Raw genomic sequence first — 12,508 nt, forward strand, 5'->3', positions numbered from 1 at the left:
GGGGGCCGGGCAGCAAGCGCAGCCCTAAGGCCGGGCGTGGGCTGCAGACCCCGGGGAGTCCCAGATTCCCAAATGGGTCCCTACCTCCACTGGACATTGCTAAGGGGCCGCAAATGAAAAACAGCTTGAAACCCCCCATCCCAGAGGCGGGGGGCAGTAGCCCAGGGAAGTAGCCAGGGCAGGGTCCGAGCACGGTAACGAGCCTAGTCTGAGGTCAGGGAAAAAAAAAAGGCAAATGACTGAATGTCATCAGCTGTCTGATACTGCCCGAGGCTTGGTCAGCTCCCCGTAAGCTGAGCGCTTGGGCTGCCACCAAGGGGAGATTGAAATTCTGCTCAGCTGATTAGCAGAGCAAGCATGTCCAGCAGCAGGTGCTTCTACTGGTGGTGCACATGGGCACATGCCCCAGTGCACATAACAAAATTTTTCCTGCACATGTATGGAATAAATTAGCCTTGGTAGGATTGAATCCTGTACATGTCCTGGTGTCAGAAGAAAGAATGGGATGGGCTGCTAAGATGCAGCACGGAGCTTAGATGATACAAGCAAATGGCAAGAGTGGAAGGAGCTGAAAAGAAATAAAGTGATGCTAGGCTATGGGGTGTTACAGAAATCTACCACTGGATTTTCAGCCCTCACAGTTAGGGCAAGGTTTATTTAATTGTATTTTTCAGAAGCACTCAGGTCTGACTATGTCACATGTGGTCAGATTTTCAAAAAAAATGTCAGCTCCTGACTACATATCTGAGCTCTTCTGAAAATCTAGCCCTAATAGCATGTGTAGAGCTGACTCACATCTGGATGCTCATCCTAATACAGGCCAGGTGCAACCTGTGACAGGTGAGAAGAGAACTTAATCCAAAGGTTTTGATTCTTTGATATGAGGGTTTTCTAACCTTGTCCAATACATTTAAATGGGTATTTGAAAGATTTTATTATTATTACAAAATGTAATTCTCTTTACCCATACCATGTCAGTGACAAGAAACAGCAGTTAATTTGCTTTATTTTCCAGATATCTCTCTACTTAAAGGTTGCATTGCAACATTATACTTTCATTTTAGCCTTGGCTCTGATTCACAATGAAGAATGGGAAAGATATTTTATATAAAGGCCTCTGCAGTCAACGATTCAGAAGTGACAAACTGATGTAAGACTAAAGCAAAATGCTTAATGCAATGATGTCTTCAATAAAAGCACCTTTGCAAATTAGGCATTCTGTAGATACTCTACAGCTAGCCTAAAATTTTAATCATATAGTGCTCTTATTTCTGTAAAAGTGACATATTTCTGGAAAAGTAAAAGTAACACAGTCATATATTTGCTTATATACTGTCTCTGTAACTCACAGATGGTAGGAATTACTGCTTGTGAGTACTGCACTGGTGCCAAATAAGCCGGGCAGAATCCAATTTTTCAGAATTTTTTATTTTAAGCATGTTTTCTATGTTTATCCATTTAATTTTTCACAGTTGCACAAAATTATGGTTTTAACCTATTTTATTTGGATCTCTTTACATTTTCACAGCTTCAGGAAGTCTGCAGGGTCAAACAATATTTATTGACAGTGGACATTCAGATATACAGAGTCAAAACTTTACAACTGTTAAAACACACATTGTTGGCATGGCATGTCAAAATATACAATATAAATATCCTTAAATTAAATTTAAGTTCTCAAACAGGATTTTCATTCATCTGTACATTTTTATTATCAACAGAAATATTTTTCATTGGTTTGTACGTATTTAGTACAATCAACATTTGACAACAATCTAATCCTGCCAAGCCTATGTACACCTTTGAAAGATGATATTGAATTAATGTTCAATTAGTGTTTTTCAGGTAGCTTGCGCTGGAGAAAAGATTAATATTATTATTCCAGTACATGTGCTTATCCTGAAGCAAGACTCAGAGAGGTAGCCATGTTAGTCTGTTTCAGGAAAAACAACCAGGATTCCCATGACACCTTAAAACTAACATGTTTATTAGGGCATAAGCTTTTGTGAATTGCTACAACTCACAAAAGCTCATGCCCTAATACATTTGCTAGTCTTTAAGGTGCCATTGGACTCCTTGTTGTTTTTGTTAAAACAAGATTAAATTTCCCAGCATTCAAACACTGCATATGTTATGCCCACATCTTTGCCAGCACTCCCAACTTTCAGGGCTGTGCTATTCAGCTGCAGACCCCCATGAGATCACACTGTCCTCCCGAAAATGGCATCACTCCAGATGAGCTCCAGACCCTCGTGAGCCGGAAATTCTACACTGGTGTGAGGCTCTTGGTGTCAGCCCTGCTGTACAGAAGCAAGGGGAAGGTGCCGTACAAAGTCTTATTTACACTGACAGTCTTTGTGGACTTACATTAGTAAAGTTACATCTGTTGTCAAGTGTGTTTGGCAAGCTTGGTGCCTGGTTCCAGTCCCAGGATCAGCTGTCTCCACAATACATTTATTTATAAACGTTTATTTCACAGACAGCTTGAAAAGAACTCCACTCGCGGTTACCGCACACCCACACTCCATTAGCCACAATCATCATGGAGGGATTCAAGTCTGAAAACAAAAGGAAATCTGTCTGCAAGGAATAACACAAAGATGGGGATGGAAATCAGGAACCGCTGAAAAGCTGACTGTCTTTGTAGGACATTACCAGTTATCATTCTTAGAGAGACAAGGTGGGTGGGGTAATAGCTTGAGAGACAATCTCTCTCCTTAATGTTCTAGGATTGCCACAGCTACAACACTGCATACAGTTCTCATCCTTAGCACTTAATACCGAGTGTGTGGCTCAAGTTAACTGCCCCCTGCTGTAGGCCGTACTTCCTCCCCACCTCTGCTCCACCCTTGCCCCTGCTCCACTCTTGCCCCCAAACCCACCGGCTACATCTACACTGGCATGATTTTCCGAAAATGCTTTTAATGGAAAATTTTTCAGTTAAAAGCATTTTCGAAAAAGCATGTCTAGATTGGCAGGATGCTTTTCCGCAAAAGCACTTTTTGCAGAAAAGCGTCCGTGGCCAATCTAGATGTGGTTTTCCGCAAAAAAGCCCCAATCGCCATTTTCACGATCAGGGCTTTTTTGCGGAAAACAGTACTGTGCTGTCTACACTGGCCCTTTTGCACAAAAGTCTTTTGGAAAAAGACTTTTGCCCAAACAAGAGCAGCATAGTATTTCCGGAAAAGCACTGACGATCTTACATGAGATCGTCAGTGCTTTTCCGGAAATTCAAGCGGCCAGTGTAGACAGCTGGCAAGTTTTTCCGCAAAATCAAATGATTTTGCGGAAAAACTTGCCAGTCTAGACACAGCCACCCTATTCTGATCACACCCATCCCACCCTTGCTCTAACTCCTTGCCCAAAGCCCCCTCCTAAGTAACACAAGCCAGGGGATTGCTGGGGGTCTGGTGCAGGGCGGCAGCAGGGGTCGCTCTCCCTCCCTTACCATTGCAACTGGAAATGGAGTGACCTGACAGTCTGCTCTCCTTGGCCACACTGCCCTTTCCCAGCTTGCTGCAGCTCTGCTTCACCATTGCAACAGGAAGCGGAATGCCCTGTGGCTGGGACACTCTGCTTTCCGATGCCATGGTGAAGCAGAGCACAGCAGGCTGGGAGAGGGCAGTGGTTGTGGAGCAGAGCAGAACACGCTGCCAGGTCTCTCTGGTTCCTGATGCTATGCTGAGTGCATGTGCCACCCCATGCCAGGCCCCCCAGATAATCTCCCAGCCTGCCCCACATAGGATGGTGTAGGCGGTCGCCATGGGACTCCCCAAAGTGCCGGGCCTGAGGCAGCCACCCTGAACTGTCCTATCAACAGGACAACTCTGGGGGCAGGTTTTACACCAGGGCTGAAGCTTTGCACTGTGGTATTGTGAAATTCAATGCACCACTCCTGACCCCCAAGGTCCTAGTGCCTGACAACCAGGAAATGAAACTGGCTGATCTAGTTGTAGCTAATCATCCAAGATGAGTAAAATACAAAAAGAGAGGAAACAGCCAGCTTCTCTGCTGAAATACTCCCTTCCACCAATAGAAACTCTAGGGCAGGTGTGGAAAACCTACTTCCCATAGGCCAGATCCAGGCCCCAGCATACTTTAAACCAATGAGGTTCAGGGTTCCCCAAATGCAGGGCAAACAAGCACTCGTGCTCCAGCCCTGCAGGAAGTATCTAAGGCTTGGCACACCCCCTCCCCACCACGAGGTGAAACCCAACTGAGTGTGAGGTGAGTGTCTCTTTCCACTTGGGAGCCAGATCTGTGAAGTTTTGGGGTTTTTTTCCTCTTTGCTTCTCAGTTGGGTGGGCCGCCCCCAACTGATTTTACTGTGGGGGAGCAAAAGTCTCCTACTCCGCTGGACACCCACAGCAGCAGTTGCTGCTTTCCCTCTGCATTGTTACAATTTAGTTTTCATTTCCCTTTTGCCATTTTGTCTGGGGTAAACAACTGCTGTTGCCGCGATACAGTCAGCCCAACTCACATTGCTACCACAGAAGCTGCAGCATGGTCTGACATTGGAAAATAAAGATTGCTTATTATACAAATTGCCTTGTCTGCACTAATAACCTACTGTACTACAGCCATGCATTAGCACAGGTCCATTGAAGACATTAGTTTAAAAGTACTTTTAGATGCCCCCTACTCTGTACAGTATACGAATGAATTCATTTTGAAGACTGCAAATGGAACCTTTGTTAATATAAAAGCTGATTTGTGTAATTAATCGGTTTCCACCTCATCCTCCAGAGGCAACTTTAGTCACCATTATGACACTTTAAAAACAATGCAAACCCAAGGCAATTTCCTGATATATTCTCTGAATCTATAAGGATAAAACAGATACAATATTATCTGTACAAAGACAAGTGGAGAGAAATCTCCATCCACCACACATGCATTTACACTACCAACACTGAAGCAAGTTCTAACTCCACCTTCGGCATTTGGCAATTTTTCTGCTTAAGCTTTTGAGGAACATGCCCTATAACTCACTCATTTTATTTGTCATGAGACGAATTTTATTTGGAGTAAAAATCTAAGGACCTGAAAATAGAAAACCTTTCCCTCCCTTTTCCCTCATTGAATCGGAAGATTCCCCCTCATTGATTTCCCTCTCCAGCCTCTCTCCTATCCCATCACCTTGCTGTGAAAACAGCAGATCAGAACAATTGGTGCTTTTCACATGAGCCCAGTGAGATGTAGCATCAGTCCCTTAGCAATTCTCTTCAGAGGGTTTCTTGGAGCCTTGAAGAAGCAGAGCTGAAGCAGAAGCTCTTTTCTGGTGCCTCCATTTGGCCCGTCGATTTTTAAACCAAACCTAGACATTTAATTTAAAAAAAGCAACATTGATCACCAGACTTTTTGAAACAACTCAGAGCTGAAAGCGAGTGGCATTTACAACTTTGGATTTTAGTGCATGATGGGTAGTTCTAGGATTTGGCAGTACATTCTACTCTGGCTATAAGGCTGCTCCAGCACAGGAAACTCAGAACAAGAAACTCCCTCTCTGGAGTTCATGTTCAGTTCCTTTCAAGGTGCGCAGGAGATCTGAGAATCCCAGTGGTAAACAAAAGTGTTTTGCACAACATTAAAAGTTTAAGAGCAAGACAGTGACCCCAGAACTAAGCAATGTGTGCATATGAGAGCATGTGCAAGAGTGCTGAGAATGTGGCAGGTCATAAAAACGGAGTGTGGGAGTGTTCTTCTGTGCCCAGCCATTATGTACTGGCCTTAGCCTATGGCTTATATAATTTACAAGGTATTATTTAAATTGCACTTTGAGGGCTACATCTGCAGCCCTCGGAGGAGGCATAAATACGCCTCCTGTAACCAATTCCTCTTTATTTATTTTTTTAGTAAAAAGGGTCCAAGACATTTTTGACCCTTGTTGTAAGGAAGAATCTCACCTCTACTCGCTCCTCCTTCAGGTGGATGCGGTTGGCCAGGTGTTCTCTGGTGATGACATCTGGGTACTGGTTCTGGTTGAAAAGGGCCTCTAGGGCCTGTAGCTGATCTTCAGTGAAGATGGTCCGGTGCCGGCGGGTCCGCCTTTGGATCTGATGGAAAGTCTGCAGCTCATTCTGGCTCCCATGAAGATTCTTACATGCTCTAGCAGTGGGATGAATTAGCCTCATGGGCCAAGGGAACCTGGTGTCTAATAAAAGGAGAGCTAAAATTTAATAAAAGGAGAATTACAGAATTTCTTAGTTACAGAATCCAAACAAACTAAGCCCTCTCTGAAGAACTAAGCCCTCTCTTCCTGGATCAGTTCCATGTAGGCTGAAGTGGGGCTGCTAGAGAGGCAGCGTGCTCCAGTTCTGCTTGGTGCTTCTTGAGGGCTCTGTATTGACCGGCTTTGGACAGAGCTATGTGCAGTCCTCTGGGATGAAATGAAAACATAGCTGCCATGATGTGAGGGCTGGAGTAGAAAATAGTGATTGACAGAAACCGTCATGGTTCCTAGAGAGGCACAGATCACCACCAGATCTGACCTCCTCTACAACACAGGCTATCACTATCTCCCAGTGCCCACTAAACCCAACAACTTGGACACAGGTATTCCAGCCTTTAGGACACTAGACTACTGGGTACCACAAGCAGATACTAGGCGGGACTAAGGGTACACCAGTGCCTGGGGCCCAAGCAGTGGCAGGGAAATGAGATGCACCCCAATGATCCTAGCAAGCAACCCATACCCCAGTCTGCAGAGGAAGGTGAAGCATTCCCGGTGTCACCACTGATCTGACCTGGGAGAAAATTTCTTTCCAACCCCACATGTGGCAATCAATTATACTCTGAGCATGTAAGCAAGAGTCAGCTGGATGAACACTTGAAAGACAGAATATTTGGTACCACCTAGAGCCCTGGCCAGGCCCCTCAGTGTCTCCTCTCCAGCTCGGGCTGTCCCTGATACTTCAGGATAAAAGAAAGAGAAAAAAGACCAAAAAAAGGGTTTGAAATCAGGAGAAGAGTGAAGCTGAGGAATTAGTGGCTGCATTCTCCTGATTTACTGTCCAGCCGCAGTATTGCCAACCACAAACATTAAAACAGAAAGAGACAGGCTCCCTATCATCACAAGATGGGATTAAAAGCCATTAGATTGTTTAATATAATACGTGTAGGGTTCTTTTTCTTTGCCTTATGGTTTGTTAGCTTTCAGGATGCACTTTCACAACCCCAAGGACTAGAAACAAGTTTTTCTTTAGGTGAGGTTTTCACCGAGCCTCCTAATGCCAGGAGCTGGGGCTTTAAGAAAACCGTCATAAGAGTCAGCAGCACTCCAGCAGGGTCCCATGCTCTGTTATAGCAGATCCACCCCCACCCTTCCCATGCAAATCAAGAGTATATCCAAAACATCTAAGAAGATTTAACAGGAGATCTCCCTTATTCCTCAGAATTCAGGAGAATTATACAGTCTTTTTTCATGCAGTGCTCAGAAGCAACAAGATAACTCAAGTGGTATCATAGGGGGGATTCCAAGAAGGGTCAGGAGCACTCTTCAACCTGAGCTGGGGGAAGCGCTGATAGTTTGGATTCCCATTAGGACTCAACCCACTCTCTCTGTGCAGACACCAGTGTATGATGGCTGCTGGCTAAGAGGCAATACCTGATGGCTACATCTAGACTGGCATGATTTTCCACAAATACTTTTAACGGAAAAGTTTTCCATTAAAAGCATTTGCGGAAAAGAGCATCTAGATTGGCACAGACGCTTTTCTGCAAAAGCACTTCTTGCGGAAAAGTGTCAGTGCCAATCTAGATGCGCTTTTGTGCAAAAAAGCCCCGATTGCCATTTTTGCGATCGGGGCTTTTTTGCGCAAAACAAATCTGAGCTGTCTACACTGGCCCTTTTGCATAAAAGCTTTGCGCAAAAGGGACTTTTGCCCGAACAGGAGCAGCATAGTATTTCCGCAAGAAGCACTGATTTCAGACAGTAGGAAGTCAGTGTTCTTGCGGAAATTCAAGTGGCCAGTGTAGACAGCTGGCAAGTTTTTCCGCAAAACAAAAACTTGCCAGTCTAGACATAGCTGACCTGTTTTTCAGGGGTCTGCAGAAACTTCACTCTGAGGCAGATGAAAAGCAACAAGAAAAAAAGAAGCTGGCCCACAGGACAACTTGGTTTCTTGACCCCGTGAAATGTTACCAGCTTCTATGGCTGATGCTGGACAGTCCCATCATTGGCAGGGACTGCCAGAGCCTCACTGGAGTTTGTAAAAGCTAAGGGCCATGTAGTGGGAGGTGCTGAGCAGTCTCAGCTTTCTCTAAGATCACAGGGAGCTGAGGATGCTCAGAGTCCCTCTCCTCCACCAGCTGGTGCTTCTCTGGTCACAGAAGGGCAAAGGAAAGAAATATCAGACTGGACAGGCTATGTTTGCCTTTGTGATCCTGACAGACTGTGGGGTTGGTGGGTTTATGGCAAGAATCCACAGATGGGTTTGGGGCCCCCAAAAAGAAAAGACTGTGCTGAGTAAGTCAGATTACACTAGACTTTCACAGCTGGGCACTCATGTCTCAAGTGAAATGGTTTTGATGGTCTCTGTACAGTGGGTGGGTTCTATGAAATTCAGAGTATGTTATCTCATGCTGAAATTCAAAGTAATGGCACAAAACTCACAGCCATGGAAAGAAATGCCCTCTTCTTTGGTCTGAGCTTGTTTTGTCATCAGACCTGAAAGTCCATTTGGAAGATGCTTACCAGTAAAAATCAATTTAAACCCATATCTGGGAGACTTCATTATAATTACTTATAACTAAGAAATCTCTGCATGTTCTTTTTTCTTCTCTACACCAAGAATTATACAGTAGCTTTTTCAATATTAACTGATATATAACTATAACTATATCTATCTATAGATAGATCTATATACAGTCATATAATCAAATCCTGAATGCTTTACTGAAGTTTTACTCATTGGATACAGGGTTTAGTCCAGTAATACTAGTTAGATCTTACACCATACTCTTTATCATCAAAGTACTTTACAAATGATATTCATTTTAAAACAGTGGTTATTCTATAATAGTATAACATAATACATTATTGTTAATACTCTAGCATCTTAAATACATATAGCACCTTTTGTCCCAAAGCATTCTACACACTTAAACTGAGATACAGTTTACATATATGAACCATTTCATCCACTCCATGCATCCGCTCTTGGAGTCAACTACAGAAAATAGGCCTTTATTTGTCTAAGTGCTTAAGTGTACTTCAAACACATGCTTATATGCTTTGCTGAATCAGGGCTGTAATTAACAGGGCAAATCAATCCTGCACAACCCATAGGAATAAGGAGCAAAGAATATTGTATCCATCTGAAACTGTTACAGGGAGTCAAGTATCAGAGGGGTAGCCGTGTTAGTCTGGATCTGCAAAAGCAACAAGGAGTCCTGTGGCACCTTATAGAATAACAAATTTATTGGAATATAAGCTTTCATGGGCAAAGACCCACTTCCTCAGATGCATGTAGTAGAAATTTCCAGAGGCAGGTATAAATATGCAGGCCAGAATAAGGCTAGAGATAACGAGGTTAGTTCAGTCAGGAAGGGTGAGGCCATCCTCTGGCCTGCATATTTATACCTGCCTCTGGAAATTTCCACTACATGCACCTGACAAAGTGGGTCTTTGCCCACGAAAGTGGGTCTTATGCTCCAATACATCTGTTAGTCTATAAGGTGCCACAGGACTCCTTGTCACTGTTACAGGGAGGTAATTGGCAGAATATAGTTACCTGGGCTAGATTAACATCTCTGCTGTTGCAACAAATGCCATAGGGTCATTGATGACTAAAAGAATTTAGGGCCTTTCTTCTTCATCTTATTTAGAGAGCAACAGCCCAGTGCCATATTAGAATGATGTTGGGGCATTGATACAATGCTGCCTCGGAGAGAAGAGTGCTGGTAACTGAATCATCTACATTATAGCCTGAAACACTCTCCCTATTCCTTGGTTGAGGTCTAACAAAATCTCAGTGCACCATGACAAGCCTGTGGGTCACAATGCAGCAATGTCATTACATTCCCAGGTTTTGCTATTTTACAGTGTTGGTGCCCTTGTAAGTGCCAGCTGCAATGCCCACCCCTCCCCCTATGGGATCCATACAATGATTCATAAAACAAAATAATACTTACCTAGCCAATGTGAGGTATCCTGCAAGGAATGGGTGCTTGTGTGAGAACAGCAACAGCAGCTGCACCCAGCAGCTTCCAGTTCTTCTTCTTCCTCCTCCTCCTCCTGCAGAGAGCCAGTAGTGATGGCCTCCAGCCCACACAGCCCTTTGGGCTCACAGTCCAAGATCCCCTGGAGACAGAACGGGACCAGAACCTGGGGGCTTCTCTCAACTGGACTGGAGAGAATGTTCTCAATGGTGAATGAGCATTGCTTCTTCACACTTCTTCTGCTGAGCGCGGAGTCCAGTGGGGCTTCTGAAGACATCCTGTTCCAGGAACTCTAGTTGTGGAACTTAACAGTTCACAGTAAGCAGCTGAAAACAGTAGAGCTTGCTCTCTGGGAGAAACCAAACTGTGGCTCGCCAGCAATAAGACAGCTCACACTTGGATGATTTTTAAAACAGACCAGTAATGCCAGGCAGAATTACTGTTGTGTTTTCTTTTAGTTTAAAGTGATGGTCATTCTTGCACCTGAGATTTTTATGTTATATCTCTATATACACATACATGCCTCTCCCCTCCTTTCTAAGCTAGCTGCTTTATAACTGAGGTCACCCTAAGTAAATAAATAGATATATAAATATATATATATATATATAATCCCCTTGAAAAGAAAACCTTAAACCCCCCTGCAAATAAAATAAATTCTAACTAATCTTGGCAGCTTTGTGAAGGGTTAGTGTGGATCTAAGATTTAGCTAATCCTACAGCAATGACTCCAGAAGGAAATCTGATTTCTCCATCTCGAGTGTAGATTTGAAGGTGGTTTTGATCTCCATTGTGTTGGAGCCTCCAATTCAAGGAAGGGGGAGAATAGCTGTTCTCCAGCCCAGAAATGGACCAGAGGATTAACTCCTTAAAAGAAGCAAATTATCCCTTTCTCTGGCCAAATGAAAGCTTTCCCATCAAAAGGGAACTGTCATATCATACAATATGAGAGAGGGAGGGGCAGCTGATCTTGAGTAAAATTCATTTTTAGCAGCCTTTGCTAGGCAAGGACTCTCCGTGACTGCTGATTTATTTTCTGCTCAGACTGCAGGAAAATGGTATTTTCCCCCCACTGTCCAAGTAATAAGAAATTACAGATACTTCGAATGTATAAAGTATGCCTCACAAGAGGATCTCAAAGTGCTATATAAAAATTAATTAGACTCACAGCACTCCTTGATTTAGGCAAGTGGTAAGTAAAGGGGTCATCTCACGCATCCACCATTGAGGTGCAACCATGTATGAGGTGGAACATGTCATCTTTATTCCAGACCATAGGCCACACCTCATTAGAGTTGAGAAGAAGTGAAGATAAATACTGAACTGCTGGGAGAATTCAGGTAGCTACACACTCTAGTCCAGGGGTGGGCAGCCTGCAACTCGTGCCATATGCAGCCCATTGAGGTTCTATGTGTGGCCCATGAGACATTTTGTTGCCCACCTACAAAGTTGCCAGATTCTGCTGGTTTCTGTTCATATCATTTTTTTCCTACCGGTATTACTGAAGTAACATGCATAGAGAGCAAGGGCACATGAAGGGAGGTCAATTCCGCAAATGCTAGGTGTGCAAGTGCAGTTAGCAAAACTACCCTATCCCAGGAGGCTGCCTTGGTTACAACAACCTTGCGGCCCTCTGAAATGAAGGAGGCCCACTCCTATGGCCCATTCACTAGCCTCGGTTGCCCTTCACTGATATAATCACTCAACACCCAGCCATGACATCAGAGTTAACATTCCATCCTTACAAACTATGCCCTCTGAGCTTCAATGACCAGGAGATATCCCTATGTCAAGTATTGCCAATTGTGAGCATTCAAAAATAGTGCAGCAATCCCTCAAAGCATGAGATTTTCCAAGTGTTACATTGTAGATGATTTTTTATTTGCTTTCTGGTTTTTGAGACTTTGGGGAAGGGGCCATTTTTAAGCTTTTTTTCTATAGTCCTGAAGTCTGGAAACTGCTTTATTATAAGAAAGATGGGATTCTTACATGGTCACTTGGCTTCAGGAATGGATGGTTTAAAAAAAACCCAGCAAATTTCACAAGACTTGCAGCACATCACAAGAACTGGCAACAGTGTATGTCTCATTTAAAAATAACAGCAGTGTGCCTCACAGACCATGCCAAAGCATAGAGTGAATAATAGCTAAGAGAGATGAGAACTATCTATTGAACTTGTTCTTGAAGAACTCTCATCTAGATTCCATCTCAACCTGTCCCATTGAGCTCATTAAAGCTAATGGAATCAAGGCACAAGATAGGGCCACAGACAATTGAGCCATCAATAGTTCTTTCCCAAAATCTCTCTATTTTCTTCAGTATTGTCTGTTGTGGTTCAGGTGTTCTT

This window comes from Pelodiscus sinensis, chromosome 15 (assembly GCF_049634645.1).
Source record: "Pelodiscus sinensis isolate JC-2024 chromosome 15, ASM4963464v1, whole genome shotgun sequence".
In the NCBI taxonomy this organism is placed as follows: domain Eukaryota; kingdom Metazoa; phylum Chordata; order Testudines; family Trionychidae; genus Pelodiscus; species Pelodiscus sinensis.